This window comes from Canis aureus, chromosome 7 (genome assembly GCF_053574225.1).
Source record: "Canis aureus isolate CA01 chromosome 7, VMU_Caureus_v.1.0, whole genome shotgun sequence".
NCBI classification, from domain to species: Eukaryota; Metazoa; Chordata; class Mammalia; order Carnivora; family Canidae; genus Canis; species Canis aureus.
The window spans coordinates 50,407,380-50,422,285 of record NC_135617.1 but is presented as its reverse complement, the minus strand read 5'-3'; the positions used below and the strand labels follow the sequence as shown (position 1 = coordinate 50,422,285).

General features: G+C 35.2%; 1 pseudogene; it reads left to right on the top strand.

The window, feature by feature from the left end:
- The first annotated feature begins 8,726 nt into the window (after nucleotides 1-8,726).
- On the top strand, nucleotides 8,727-8,826 carry LOC144317983 (U6 spliceosomal RNA; annotated as a pseudogene).
- The last annotated feature ends 6,080 nt before the right edge of the window (nucleotides 8,827-14,906 follow it).

Genomic DNA, 14,906 nt, shown 5'->3' with positions numbered 1-14,906 from the left:
TATTCAGAATTTGTTATTTAAAAAGACACAACCAGAAATTACATCTTTGTTATTCCTCTCATGTAGAGAACAAGTTCCTAATTTTAAAACACATCAGGTAAGGGTAGGAATTCTAGTGAGTTTAGAACATGTAAGCATTCTAGGCTCTATACTTATGGAATCACAGATTTTTTTTATTAATTTGAGTCTTCTCTCTCTTCTTTTTAATAAGGCTGGCTAATGGTTTATCTATCTTATTAATTCTTTCAAAGAACCAACTCCTGGTTCTGTTGATCTGTTCCACAGTTCTTCTGGTCTCGATTTCGTTGAGTTCTGCTCGAATCTTTAGTAGCTCCCTTCTTCTCTTGGGTGTAGGATCTATTTGCTGTTTTTTCTCTAGCTCCTTTATGTGTAAGGTTAGCTTTTGTATTTGAGTTCTTTCCAGTTTTTGAATGGATGCTTGTATTGCGATGTATTTCCCCCTTAGGACTGCTTTTGCTGCATCCCAAAGATTTTGAACGGTTGTATCTTCATTCTCATTAGTTTCCATGAATCTTTTTAATTCTTCCTTAATTTCCTGGTTGACCCTTTTATCTTTTAGCAGGATGGTCCTTAACCTCCATGTGTTTGAGGTCCTTCCAAACTTCTTGTTGTGATTTAGTTCTAATTTCAAGGCATTATGGTCCGAGAATATGCAGGGGACAATCCCAATCTTTTGGTATCGGTTCAGACCCGATTTGTGACCCAATATGTGGTCTATTCTGGAGAAAGTTCCATGTGCGCTTGAGAAGAATGTGTATTCAGTTGAGTTTGGATGTAAAGTTCTGTAAATATCTGTGAAATCCATCTGGTCCAGTGTATCATTTAAAGCTCTCGTTTCTTTGGAGATGTTTTGCTTAGAAGACCTTGATAGATGCGCGAACTCTTCTCACTGTTGCATTCCAGCTGGTCTCTCTTTGAATCTCAGGCCGAATTCATAGATTTTCAGGATAATTTGAAGGTTTTCTAGGTAGTTTGGTGGAGACAGGTGATTTGGAGACCCTACTCCTCCGCCATCTTGCTCCTCCCCCCCACAGATTTTTTTTTAAATGTTCACAAAATAAGGATGATGAAAGAGTTTCAGGTTGATTTATAATTTTTCAATCACAATCTTGGTACACTTAACATGTAATGAAGATATGATACCATTCCCACTGAGTAAAACAATAAGAGATAAATATTCACAAAAAGAGCAACATATATTTCCTATACTATTCTCATGTTGTGTCTTTTAAAAAAAGTTTATAGAACAAATGTAACAATCATACTGAAACAAGAGGGCATCAAAAAAGTCAGGAAAGGACAGACAAAACCGAAAAATAGATGGAGTTTGTATTGGCTCACCTTTAGGTCAGTGTGAGCAAGTCCATCCTGATTGGGAGCCCCAAGTCCCTTTTTGTATGCATTTTGGTTCTTGTCAATCTGGAGCCAGAAAACTAGGTAACTGGAAGTTAGACATCTGATTTTTAAAATAAAATTAAAGTTTTCTACAGTATATATATTTTATTTAACTTTTGGTTCAAAATCTTACCCATTTTTGCCTGCCATATAGAGTTATAAATCTTTTCACTATTGATTTCATCATCACTAATATCTTTAAAATATATATTTTAATATTAAACAGTGAGCACACAAGAATATCATTTTGGTTCCTAAATTATACAGATTTCTTATTAAATTATGAATATGGAATACTAATAAATAAATATTTTGTCTAACTGCAAATTTCATGCCACTAAAGATGCAGTAGTATTCATATGTGTGACAAGCACTGAAAATCCAAATCCTCAAATGAAAATTGTGAATAAAAAAACCCTGCCTCCTCCAAGTGAAAGTTACATCATAAGTATGTTTACTTACATGTTTCTCTTATGTGTTTACTTATGTTTTCTTATGTGTTTCTCAATAAGTATGTTTACTTACATGTTTCTCAATGTGACTTACTTATAAAGTCACATTTTTCAATGTACATGTTTCTGAAGTTATAGAATCATATCCATGTGGAGTTGAATGATGACTAAGGACTCTTGATCCACTATCCTTATTTCAGAGATGAGGCAATCAAAGTCCTAAGAGAAGTTACCAGCTCTTACCACCAGTTATTTTGCTGTGGTAAGTGTGGAACAACAAAGGACCTAGAGCCTAGTGTCTTATCTCCTGGTCCAGAGTTGTTATTCCCTCTTCTCTGCTGACACATACTTATATAAATAAGACTGTTCAGGTTCTTAGGATATCATTATTAGGATGATGACCATCCTAATGGTCCTTAGGATGTCATTATTTATTATTATCCCTGCGATAAATAATGACAAGACAAAGACTTGTCTAGCAATCTGAGTTCTTTTTTTTTTTTAAGATTTTATTTATTCATGAGAGACACACAGAGAGAGAGAGAGAGAGAGAGAGAGGCAGAGACACAGGCGAGGGAGAAGCAGGCTCCATGCAGGGAACCCGACATGGGACTCAATCCCGGGCCTCCAGGATCACGCCCTGCGCTTAAGGCTATGCTAAACCTTGAGCCATCCAGGCTGCCCTGAGATAAGTTCTTGAACTGCATTGCAACTTTATTTTTTCATCTGAAAAACTGAGAAAATGCCTTTCCCACATACAAATGTGAAAAAGACAAATAATGAGATATATGGATCACCAGGTATATATATTTGAGGGAAAATATTCAGAAAGATACCTAGGCATGGTGGATAATTAGAATGTGGGTTTGGAGCCCAGTAAACTGAAGATTGCTTTCTGCCCTGGTGCTTGTCAATTGTGAGACTCAAGACAAGTTTCTTATCTGTGTCCTTGAGTGCTTACAATGCTTGGCACCTCATGAGTACTCAATAAATATGTGCTTCAGGCTGGTGACAAGTAACTGCCTTAAAAATTATTCAGGTGTTTGATTCTCAGAATCTCAAACATCTATCTGATTTACTGAATGGAAAAATCCTCACAAATGATATTACTCTTCTAAAAACACTAAAAATACTCATAAATTAGTACATGGTGGAGTAATAGGTACTCTGGTGATTAAAGAAAAATGCTTGAAGGAAAGTGTTACTGCCATTGATCATATCATTGATCATATTTTTTATTTAATTAACATATGATTAAGTGCAGTTCTACTTGCACTATTAACCTTGAACAAATCTTTCACAGTCTTGACAACAAATTTGTTTAATTTTTAAATTCAACTTTTAAATCCAGTTAATTCTTATAAATGTAGACTAGTTATATGTTTTAAATTACTTAAAATACATGAAATAATTCTTAATAAGACTAAATTTTAAACCATACCCAAAATAGCTTTATTTACATAAATATAACAATGTAAATGATATCTTAATATGTTTAAATTAATAATCACCAAATGATCCCTTGTAGATGTAATTATACAAAAGAGCTTAATCTGGCCACTTTTTTTGGTGATATCTTCCAAACATTCCTTTGAGGAATTTTAAAATAAAATTAGTAGAGTAACTAATACTTGCTTCATTTTATAACTAGAAAAATTAACACTTTGGAGACATTAATAAAAATTCACCTAACCAAAAATATAGCAGTTTCTCTTTGGTTGTGTTATGACAGATTGCTTGAGGATTCTTTATCCATCCCCTCCCCTATGAAAATAATTGGAAAAGATTTTGAGACCTAATGATGGAACATACTATTAACATTCCAAAAACATTTTTTTCAGAAAAATGCAAATGGAATTGAAATTTCAGAGTCTCATTTTAAGACATCATTAGTCATCATTAACCACTGTAAGAAATGTATTAGATCTAACAAAGCAATTTAATGACTAATTCAAGCTATACCATACACCAAGAAGAGCTAGTTTTTGCCAAATTTTAAAGAATGAAAATTTTTGTGCCATTTCTTTACATCTGTAAGCCTGTTTTGCCTGAAGAATATTGAAGAAGAGGGAATAGTAGTAACTGCTAACTGTAACACTATTTTATTCAATGATTATACTACTGTGCTTTTTTCCCCTCCTGGCCCTCCTTAGTTTGTGGGCAGGGGCAAGGATGGAGGCAAATTGGTGTTAAATATAACTTCTTCATGGATGCAAAACCCTTTTACTTATGGCAGTAATACACTTATTAGTTATGCAAGATTCAGTAACAAAAGTTATTGTAAAATATGGTCAAATTTGTTGTTTCTTATGAAAGGTATGTTCTTGTTTTAGATTATGAGAGAAAAAAAGTCTTGTTTCAATGACTAGAGATTTAAACAGTTTATTTAAGATTTTATTTATTTATTTGAGAGAGAAAGGGAGCCCAAGTAGGTGGAGCAGCATAGGGAAAGGAACAAGCAGACTCCCCTCTGAGCAGGGAGCCCAACATGGCTCAATCCCAGAGTCCTGAGATCATGACCTGAGCCAAAGGCAAATGCTTAACCAGCTGAGCCACCCAGGTACCCCTAAACAGCTAAATATATTTGATCCTTAATGGCACATATCAAAATATTAGTAAACAAACACTCTTCTGCTTTTAAAAATTGAGCCTCAACTCATAAACAAATTAGATTTAATAAATTATGTGTTGATTTAACACAGAGGCAGCTAACCACACAGTGTAGCAATTGAGTTCAAGTCACAGCCTCATTATTTACCAGTTGGATGAACTCAAGCAAGTTTCTTAACTTCTGTAAACCACAGCAGACTAAATTTTAAAATATTGTTACTAAAAATAACCAGCTGGAACAATTATTACTATTAGAAGATTAAATGACAATGTTCATTTGAGACATTAGCACAATGTTGATCACAAAGTAACATCTTAATTATTAATAATTTTATTACATTGTCCTCATCATTATATTACTATTATTATTTTAAAGTTAAAGGGGAAGCATTTTGCTTTTCTTTTCCAAATATGTTCCAGATATATATCAGAAGCATTAGGCTATTGGGTACCACTTTATTTAACCATTAAAGTTTCTCTTAGAGTGTTATATCCTTTCCATCTCCAGTGGAACTTCTCACCACATCGTAACCCATGACTGTTGCAATAGTTATTGGTTCCTTAGTTTCACTGGCAATCCACTCACCTCTACACTGGTACCGAAACGATCTCTTTAAAGAAACATGATTTTTTTATACTCATTTTGTCCTGCTAAGTACATCTATAAACCCTAGAAAAAATTCAAAGGAAACCAAAGGATAACTGTAAAAATGGGAGAGAGCAAATTGATTAGGAACCTCAGAAGTGGAGAAACAAGATAAGGCAATGACTAGGCATCTTACTACCCTCCACCCAACAGAAAAAAATAACAGAGGCCAGCATTTCTCAAAGTCCAAACTAGCAACACAAAGTGGTTCAGGGAGGCTCATTCTTCTTGTCTCAAACAATAATCCTGTCAACAAAACCAAGTAAGCCCAACATCACTGTCAAGGGGAATTGATCTGGTACCATGCTAGTAATGAACAACCAGAGTAAGAGCTATCCTTTGCCCTGAGACGGAGACCACCTTCCCATATTCAGAGACACCAAGTGGCCAGGCATTCTGACACAACAAGCTGCCTAATTTGGGATGAGATTTTTTTTTTTGTCCTTTGAGGACAGAGACACCCTTTTCCCAACTAGATGTACCAGGTGGAAACTCTTATTGCCACATTGGGCAAGAACAGCAGGATGTCTCAGCCCTACCAAATAAACTAAGCAGACCAAAATAGCAAGATAAAATCTCTGAGAATTAAACTACCTTTGGCATCACAGTCAGCAAAAGTAGCATGGAACTGCATACTAAACCTGAACAGGATGACTGCAAACTATAATAAAACATTTTAAATAGGACCTGGAATCCCCTAACATTATATCCAAAATGTCCGGGATACAATAGAAAATAATTCACTACCGCAAAAACCAAGAAATTTGTGACTTAAATCAGAAAATATAATCAAATGGTGCCAATAATCAGTTGTTGGAATTGTATGAAAGGGATTTTAATGCAATCGTATTAAAAATTCTTCTAGAAGCCATTACAAATATTACTTGAAGCAAAAGAAAAAACAGAAATCTCAGCAAAGAACTAGAAATGATAAAAACAAATTTAAATAACATAATTGAAAGATTCAACAATGCAAATAAAAACTTGCTTTATAGGATCAAAGTAGAGTAAGAGATGACAGAGAAGAATCAGTGACCTTGAAGACAGTCAATCGACTTTGCCTACAAAGGGAGAGAATAGAACAGAGGAAAGAAAGAAATCACAGAAAGAGAGAAGGAGAAAAAGACCCTTAGGGATATAAGGGGAAATAACAAAAGATTCATTGTTTATATCATTGGAATCCTAGGGAAACAAGAGATTGGGACTGAAAGATCATTTAAAGAAATAATGGCAGAAATGTCTCAATTTTGGTGAAAGATATAAACCTACAAATTCAAGAAGCTGAGTGAACACCAAGAAGGATTAACCCTAAAATAATTCATGTCACAGCACATTAAAGTTAAACTTGCAATATCTAAAGACAAAGAAAAAGCCTTGAAAGCAGTCAGAGGGAAATGGTATATTATCTAGAGTGGAAGATCAACACAAATGATGGTAGATTTTTTTGCCTAAACCATGGAGGCCAGGACTAAGTGGTACATCATTTTCAGGTGCTGAAAGGAAAGGATTGCCAACTGTGAATTCTATACCTGTTAAACTATACATTAGGATGAAGAGAAATAGTTTCTCAGCTAAAGGAAAAGTAAAAAAAAATTTTGCTAACAGATCTACCCTCAAAAATTGTTTCACAGGAAGTTCATTAAACAGAAGGAAAATGATAAAAGCAGGAATTTCTGAGCATCAAGAGGAAGAAAGAACAGAAGAAGAGCAGATAAATGGGTCTATACAATTGATTGTATTTTCTTGATTTTTATGAATCATATTTGATGATTGAAACAAAAATTGAAGTACTATCTAATATTCAAGAAAATGATGTATAAAAGTAAGGAAAATAAAAGGACCTAAATGGAAGTTTGCTGAAGAGGGAAAATATTGACAAAACTATGAAAAGACACATATGCATATTAAATACCCATAACAAACACTAAAAAAAAGCTATGCAAATGGGCATACTCAAAAACACTATAAATAAATCAAGATGGAATTTTAAAAAATATTTCAGTTATCCACAGGAAGGTATAAGAAAACAGAAAAATGAAATGAGAGAGAAAATAAACAGCAAACAAATAATAAATGACCATATTATATGCACTGACATATGAATAATTACCATAAATGTAAATTATCTAAATACAAAAATCAAAAGCCAGAAATTTGAAGGATGGAGAGAAAAACGCAATCTAAGTATGTGTTACTTAAAAAAGAATAAATTGATAAGCATAATTAGGTTAAAAGTAAAAGGATGAACAGAGACATGCCGTACAAAAATTAACTTAAAAAAGGAGGAGTGGGGATATTAATATCAGATAAAGTGGACTTCAGAGAAAGAAAATGACTAGAGAACAAAAAAGACATTGCATAATGATAAAAGACCAATCCACCAAGAAGACCTAATAATCCTACAGTAGTACCAAAAACCAGAGCCTCAAAAGACATTGACCAAATATGAATAAAATCTGAAAGGAAAATGAACAAATCTGTAATTGTAGTTGAGGACTTAAACATCTCCCTCTCAGTCTGATATGACTATTAGACAGAAAATCAACAAGAGCTGAACAACATTAGCCAACAGTATCTAATACACTATTTTTTTTGAACATCCACCTCAAAAATCAGAACACACATTTGTTTTTCAAGTGTCCATGAGATATTTACCCAGATATATCATATCCTGGGCCATAACACAAATCTCAACAAATTTAGAACTTAAATAATAAAATGTATGTTCTTAAAATTAAATTAAAAATTAATAACAAAGATAGCAAGAGAATATCTTACACACTAGGAAATTTAACAACACACTTTTTAAAATTCATGAGCCAAAGAAGTCTTAAAGTAATGAAATAATACATAGAACTGAATGAAAATGAAAATATTACATATAAAAATAAGTGGGATGTAGCTAAAGTGGTGCTGAGAAGTAAATTTGTAACACTAAATATTTATATCATAAAAGAGGATATATCTCAAATTAAACATCTTACCTCAAGAAATTGGAAATGGAAGAGCAAGATAAATTCAAAGCAAAGAGAATAAAATAAATATAAAAGCAGAAATCAATAAAATGTAAACAGAAAAACAATAGAGAAAATCAATTAAACAAAAACATTTCTTTGAAAAATCAGTACAATTGATAAGCCTCTAGCTAGTGTGACAGAAATGAGAGAAGATGCAAATTACCAATACCAGCAAGGAAGTGGAAAATATCACCAGAGACCTGACAGCCTTGAAAAGAATAAGGAAATGCCATGAACACCTTTTTACTTAGAAATTTGACAACTCAGAAGAAAGAGACTAATTCCTCAAAAACCATAAACTAAACTTACCTAATATGAAACTGTAATTTGAATAGTCTTGTAACCATTAAAGAAATTGAATTTTTAATTAAAAGTCCCCTGAAAAAGAAATACTTAGGCCCAGCTGCTTTTCAGTGGAGAATTCTATCAAATTACTTAAGGAGGAATTAATGACTTTAATTAATTAAATAAAAGAGAAGAACAATATTTCACCTAAGAGTATATAGATTTCATATAAACAAATGAAAAGTTATTCCACATCATTAGCCATTAGGGAAATACAAATTTAAATTACAATGAGATTTCTTGCCTTAGCAGCATATATAGTAAAATTGGAATGATACAGAGATTATCATGGCCTCTGCACAAGGATGATACACAAATTTGTGAAATGTTCTATATTTTGCTTTCCTTTTATAATGCTTACAGATGGAAAAATTGAGGATCAAATAGGCAAAGTGATTTACCCAATTGAGGGCCATTCCAGCTTTAAACCCTTAATTTCTCATAAACAAGCAAAAAATCAAAATCCAAACTGAACCAAAAAAAAAAAAATGAGGTATCAATAAGCACCTATCAGAATAGCTATACTTAAAAATAGTGACAACACTAAACACTGGTGAGGATATCATGAAACTGGATCATTCATACATTAGTGGTGGGAATGTATAATGGTACTGTCACTTTGGAAACATTTTTCAGTTTCTTTAAAAACTAACCATGAAACTAATATATAGCCCTGCAATTGCACTCTAAGGCCATTTATTCCACAGAAATGAAAAGTTATACAATAACTTGTACATGGATTTTCACTTAGCACTTTATTTGTAATAGCAAAAAACTTGATCAGCAATGATGTTCTTCAATTGGGGAAGCTTTAACGAATTGTGGTACACCTATGACATGAAATACCATTCAGCAATAGAAATTAAACTGTTAACACAAGCAAAAGCTTGGACCAATCTGTAGGAAATTACGCTGCGTGGAAAAGCAATCCCAAATGGATCATAGCATATAACCTTTTATTTATATAGCATTTTTGAAATGATATGATATGAAAAATAGAGGAAAGATTAGTGATTCTGAAGGCACCAACTAAGATTGGTGGTATTGGGAGAAGGTATAAGTGTGGGAGGGAAGTGAATGTGGTTATAAATAGGCAACACAGGGGATTTGTATTGTGTTCAGTTATCTTGGTGGTGGATACATGAACCTGCACAGGTGATAAAATCGGATAGAACTAAACCCACGTACATGCACACACATATTAGTGCAAGTAAAACTGGAGAAATCTGAGTGATACTGGTGAATTGCGTCAATGTTGATATCTTGATTATGGTATTCTACTACAGTTTCTGCATGTGTTACCATTGAGGGAAAACATTTTAAAGTGTACTTGACACCTCTCTTATAAGATTATTTCTTGCAACTGTATGTGAATCTAAAATCATATCAAAATTTAAATCATAGTTTTTTTCAAATGTACACTGAAATTAAAACCATAGTGAAAATATGACTACATGAAAATGACTGAAGTAACAGGAAACATCTATTGCTTAAGGCGTGAAATTCTGCACTATATTTTATTTTATTTTTATTGGAGTTCAATTTGCCAACATATAACATAATACCCAGTGCTCATCCCATCAAGTGCCCCCCTCAGTGCCCGTCACCCAGTCACGCCCACCCCCCGCCCACCTCCCTTTCCACCACCCCCTTGTTCTTTTCCCAGAGTTAGGAGTCTCTCATGTTCTGTCTCCCTTTCTGATATTTCCCACTCATTTTTTCTCCTTTCCCTTTTATTCCTTTTCACTATTTTTTATATTCCCCAAATGAATGAGACCATAAAATGTTTGTCCTTCTCTGATTGACTTATTTCACTCAGCATATAACCTCCAGGTCCATCCACGTCAAAGCAAATGGTAGGTATTTGTCGTTTCTAATGGCTGAGTAATATTCCATTGTATACATAGACCACAGCTTCTTTATCCATTCATCTTTAGATGGACACCAAGGCTCCTTCCACAGTTAGGCTATTGTGGACATTGCTGCTATAAAATCCGGGTGCAGGTGTCCCGGCGTTTCACTGCATCTGAATCTTTGGGGTAAATCCCCAGAAGCACAATTGCTGGGTCGTAGGGCAGGTCTATTTTTAACTCTTTGAGGAACCTCCACACAGTTTTCCAGAGTGGCTGCACCAGTTCACATTCCCACCAACAGTGTAAGAGGGTTCCCCTTTCTCCACATCCTCTCCAACATTTGTGGTTTCCTGCCTTGTTAATGTTCCCCATTCCCACAGGTGTGAGGTGGTATCTCATTGTGGTTTTGATTTGTATTTCCCTGAAGGCAAGGGATGCAGAGCATTTTCTCATGTGCTTATTGGCCATGTCTATGTCTTCCTCTGTGAGATTTCTGTTCATGTCTTTTGCCCATTTCAGGATTGGATTGTTTGTTTCTTTGCTGTTGAGTTTAAGAAGTTCTTGATAGATCTTGGAAACTAGCCCTTTATCTGATACATCATTTGCAAATATCTTCTCCGATTCTGTAGGTTGTCTTTTGGTTTTGTTGACGGTTTCTTTTGCTGTGCAGAAGCTTCGTATCTTGATGAAGTTCCAATAGTTCATTTTGCTTTTGTTTCTCTTGCCTTCATGGATGTATCTTGCAAGAAGTTACTGTGACCAAGTTCATAAAAGGTGTTGCCTGTGTTCTCTTCTAGGATTTTGATGGAATCTTGTCTCACATTTAGACCTTTCATCCATTTTGAGTTTATCTTTGTGTATGGTGTAAGAGAATAGTCTAGTTTCATTCTTCTGCATGTGGATGTCCAATTTTCCCAGCACCATTTATTGAAGAGACTGTCTTTCTTCCAATGGATAGTCTTTCCTCCTTTATCGAATATTAGTTGACCATAAAATTGAGGGTCCACTTCTGGGTTCTCTATTCTGTTCCATTGATCTATGTGTCTGTTTTTGTGCCAGTACCACACTGTCTTGATGACCATTGCTTTGTAGTACAACCTGAAATCTGGCATTGTGATGCCCCCAGCTATGGTTTTCTTTTTTAAAATTCCCCTGGCTATTCGGGGTCTTTTCTGATTCCACACAAATCTTAAGATAATTTGTTCCAACTCTCTGAAGAAAGTCCATGGTATTTTGATAGGGATTGCATTAAATGTGTAAATTGCCCTGGGTAACATTGACATTTTCACAATATTAATTCTGCCAATCCATGAGCATAGAATATTTTTCCATCTCTTTGTGTCTTCCTCAATTTCTTTCAGAAGTGTTCTGTAGTTTTTAGGGTATAGATCCCTTACCTCTTTGGTTAGGTTTATTCTTAGGTATCTTATGCTTTTGGGTACAATTGTAAATGGGATTGACTCCTTAATTTCTCTTTCTTCAGTCTCATTGTTAGTGTATAGAAATGCCACTGACTTCTGGGCATTGATTTTGTATCCTGCCACACTGCCAAATTGCTGTATGAGTTCTAGCAAACTTGGGATGGAGTCCTTTGGGTTTTCTATGTAGAGTATCATCTTATCTGCGAAGAGGGAGAGTTTGACTTCCTCCTTGCCAATTTGAATGCCTTTTATTTCTTTTTATTGCCTGATTGCTGAGGCTAGGACTTCTAGTATTATGTTGAATAGCAGTGGTGAGAGTGGACATCCCTGTCTTGTTCCTGATCTTAGGGGAAAGGCTCCCAGTGCTTCCCCATTGAGAATGATATTTGCTGTGGGCTTTTCGTAGATGGCTTTTAAGATGCTGAGGAATGTTCCCTCTATCCCTACACTCTGAAGAGTTTTGATCAGGAATGGATGCTGTATTTTGTCAAATGCTTTCTCTGCATCTAATGAGAGGATCATATGGTTCTTGGTTTTTTTCTCTGGCTGATATGATCAGTCACATTGATTGCTTTACAAGTGTTGAACCAAGCTTGTGTCCCGGGGATAAATCCCACTTGGTCATGGTGAATAATCTTCTTAATGTATTGTTGAATCCTATTGGCTAGTATCTTGTTGACAATTTTTGCATCCATGTTCATCAAGGATATTGGTCTATAATTCTCCTTTTTGGTGGGGTCTGTCTGGTTTTGGAATTAAGGTGATGCTGGCCTCATAAAACGAGTTTGGAAGTACTCCATCTCTTTCTATCTTTCCAAACAGCTTTTGTAGAATAGGTATGGTTTCTTCTTTAAAGGTTTGATAGAAATCCCCTGGGAAGCCATCTGGCCCTGGACTCTTGTGTCTTGGGAGGTTTTTGATGACTGCTTCAATTTCCTCCCTGGTTATTGGCCTGTTCAGGTTTTCTATTTCTTCCAGTTCCAGTTTTGGTAGTTTGTGGCTTTCCAGAAATATGTCCATTTCTTCTAGATTTCCTAATTTATTGGCGTATAGCTGCTCATAATATGTTTTTAAAATCGTTTTATTTCTTTGGTGTTGGTGGTGATCTCTCCTTTCTCATTCATGATTTTATTAATTTGAGTCTTCTCTCTCTTCTTTTTAATAAGGCTGGCTAATGGTTTATCTATCTTATTAATTCTTTCAAAGAGCCAACTCCTGGTTTTGTTGTTCTGTTCCACAGTTCTTCTGGTCTCTATTTTATTGAGTTCTGCTCGAATCTTTATTAACTCTCTTCTTCTGCTGGGTGTAGGATCTATTTCCTGTTTTTTTCTCCAGCTCCTTTGGGTGCAAGGTTAGCTTTTGTATTTGATTTCTTTCCAGTTTTTGGATGGATGCCTGTATTGCAAAGTATTTCCCCCTCAGGACTGCTTTTGCTGCATCCCAAAGATTTTGAAGGGTTGTATCTTCATTCTCATTAGTTTCCATGAATCTTTTTAATTCTTCCTTAATTTCCTGGTTGACCCTTTCATCTTTTAGCAGGATGGTCCTTAACCTCCACATGTTTGAAATCCTTCCAAACTTCTTCTTGTGATTTAGTTCTAATTTTAAAGCATTATGGTCTGAAAATACACAGGGGACGATCCCAGGTATTGGTTAAGACCTGATTTGTGACCCAATAGGTGGTCTATTCTGGAGAAAGTTCCATGTGCGCTTGAGAAGAATGTGTATTCAGTTGTTTGGATGTGAAGTTCTGTAAATATCTGTGAAATCCATCTGGTCCAGTGTATCATTTAAAGCTCTTGTTTCTTTGGAGATGCTGTGCTTAGAATATTTGTCAATTGTAGAAAGCACTACATTCAAGTCACCAAGTATAAGTGTATTATTATCTAAGTATGTCTTAACTTTGGTTATTAATTGATTGATAGACTTGGCAGCTCCCACATTTGGGGCATAAATATTGCTGATTGTTAGGTCCTCTTGTTGGATAGATCCTTTAAGTATGATATAGTGTCCCTCTTCATCTCTCACTACAGTCTTCGGGATAAACTTTAGTTTATCTGATATAAGGATGGCTACCCCTGCTTTCTTTAGAGGACCATTTGAATGGTACATGGTTCTCCAACCTTTTATTTTCAGGCTGTAGGTGTCCTTATGTCTAAAATGAGTCTCTTGTAGACAGCAAATAGATAGGTCTTGCTTTTTTATCCAGTCTGAAACCCTGCACCTTTTGATGGGGTCATTAAGCCCATTCACATTCATAGTTACTATTGAAAGATATGAATTTAGTGTCAATATGATACCTACTCAGTCCCTGTTTTTGTGGATTGTTCCCTTGGACTTCCTCTATTACAGAATCCCCCTTAGTATTTCTTGCAGAGCTGGCTTCGTGGTCACATATTCTTTCCATTTCTGCCTATCTTGGAAGCTCTTTATCTCTCCTTCTATTCTGAATGAGAGCCTTGCTGGATAAAGTATTCTTGGCTGCATGTTCTTCTCATTTAGGACCCTGAATATATCCTGCCAGCCCTTTCTGGCCTGCCAGGTCTCTGTGGAGAGGTCTGCTGTTACCCTAATACTCCTCCCCATAAAAGTCAGGGATTTCTTGTCTCTTGCTGCTTTAAGGATCTTCTCTTTATCTTTGGAATTTGCAAGTTTCACTATTAAATGTTGAGGTGTTCAGCTGTTTAATAAAAAAAAAATCAATAAGATCAATAAGATTTTAGGGGGGATCTCTCTATTTCCTGGACCTTAATGCCTGTTTCCCTTCCCAGATTAGGAAAGTTTTCAGCTATGATTTGTTCAAATACATATTCTGGACCTCTGTCCCTTTGGGCGCCCTCGGGAACCTCAATTAAACAGATTTTTTCTTCTGAGGCTTTTATTTCCCTTAGCCTATCCTCATGATCTTTTAATTGTTTGTCTCTTTTTTCCTCAGTTTCCCTTTTTGCCATCAACTTGTCTTCTATGTCACTCACTCGTTCTTCTACCTTGTTCACCCTCGTCTTTAGGACCTCCAGTTTGGATTGCATCTCATTTATTTTTTTTTTTTAATTTTTTTTTTTTTATTTATTTATGATAGTCACAGAGAGAGAGAGAGAGGCAGAGACACAGGCAGAGGGAGAAGCAGGCTCCATGCACCGGGAGCC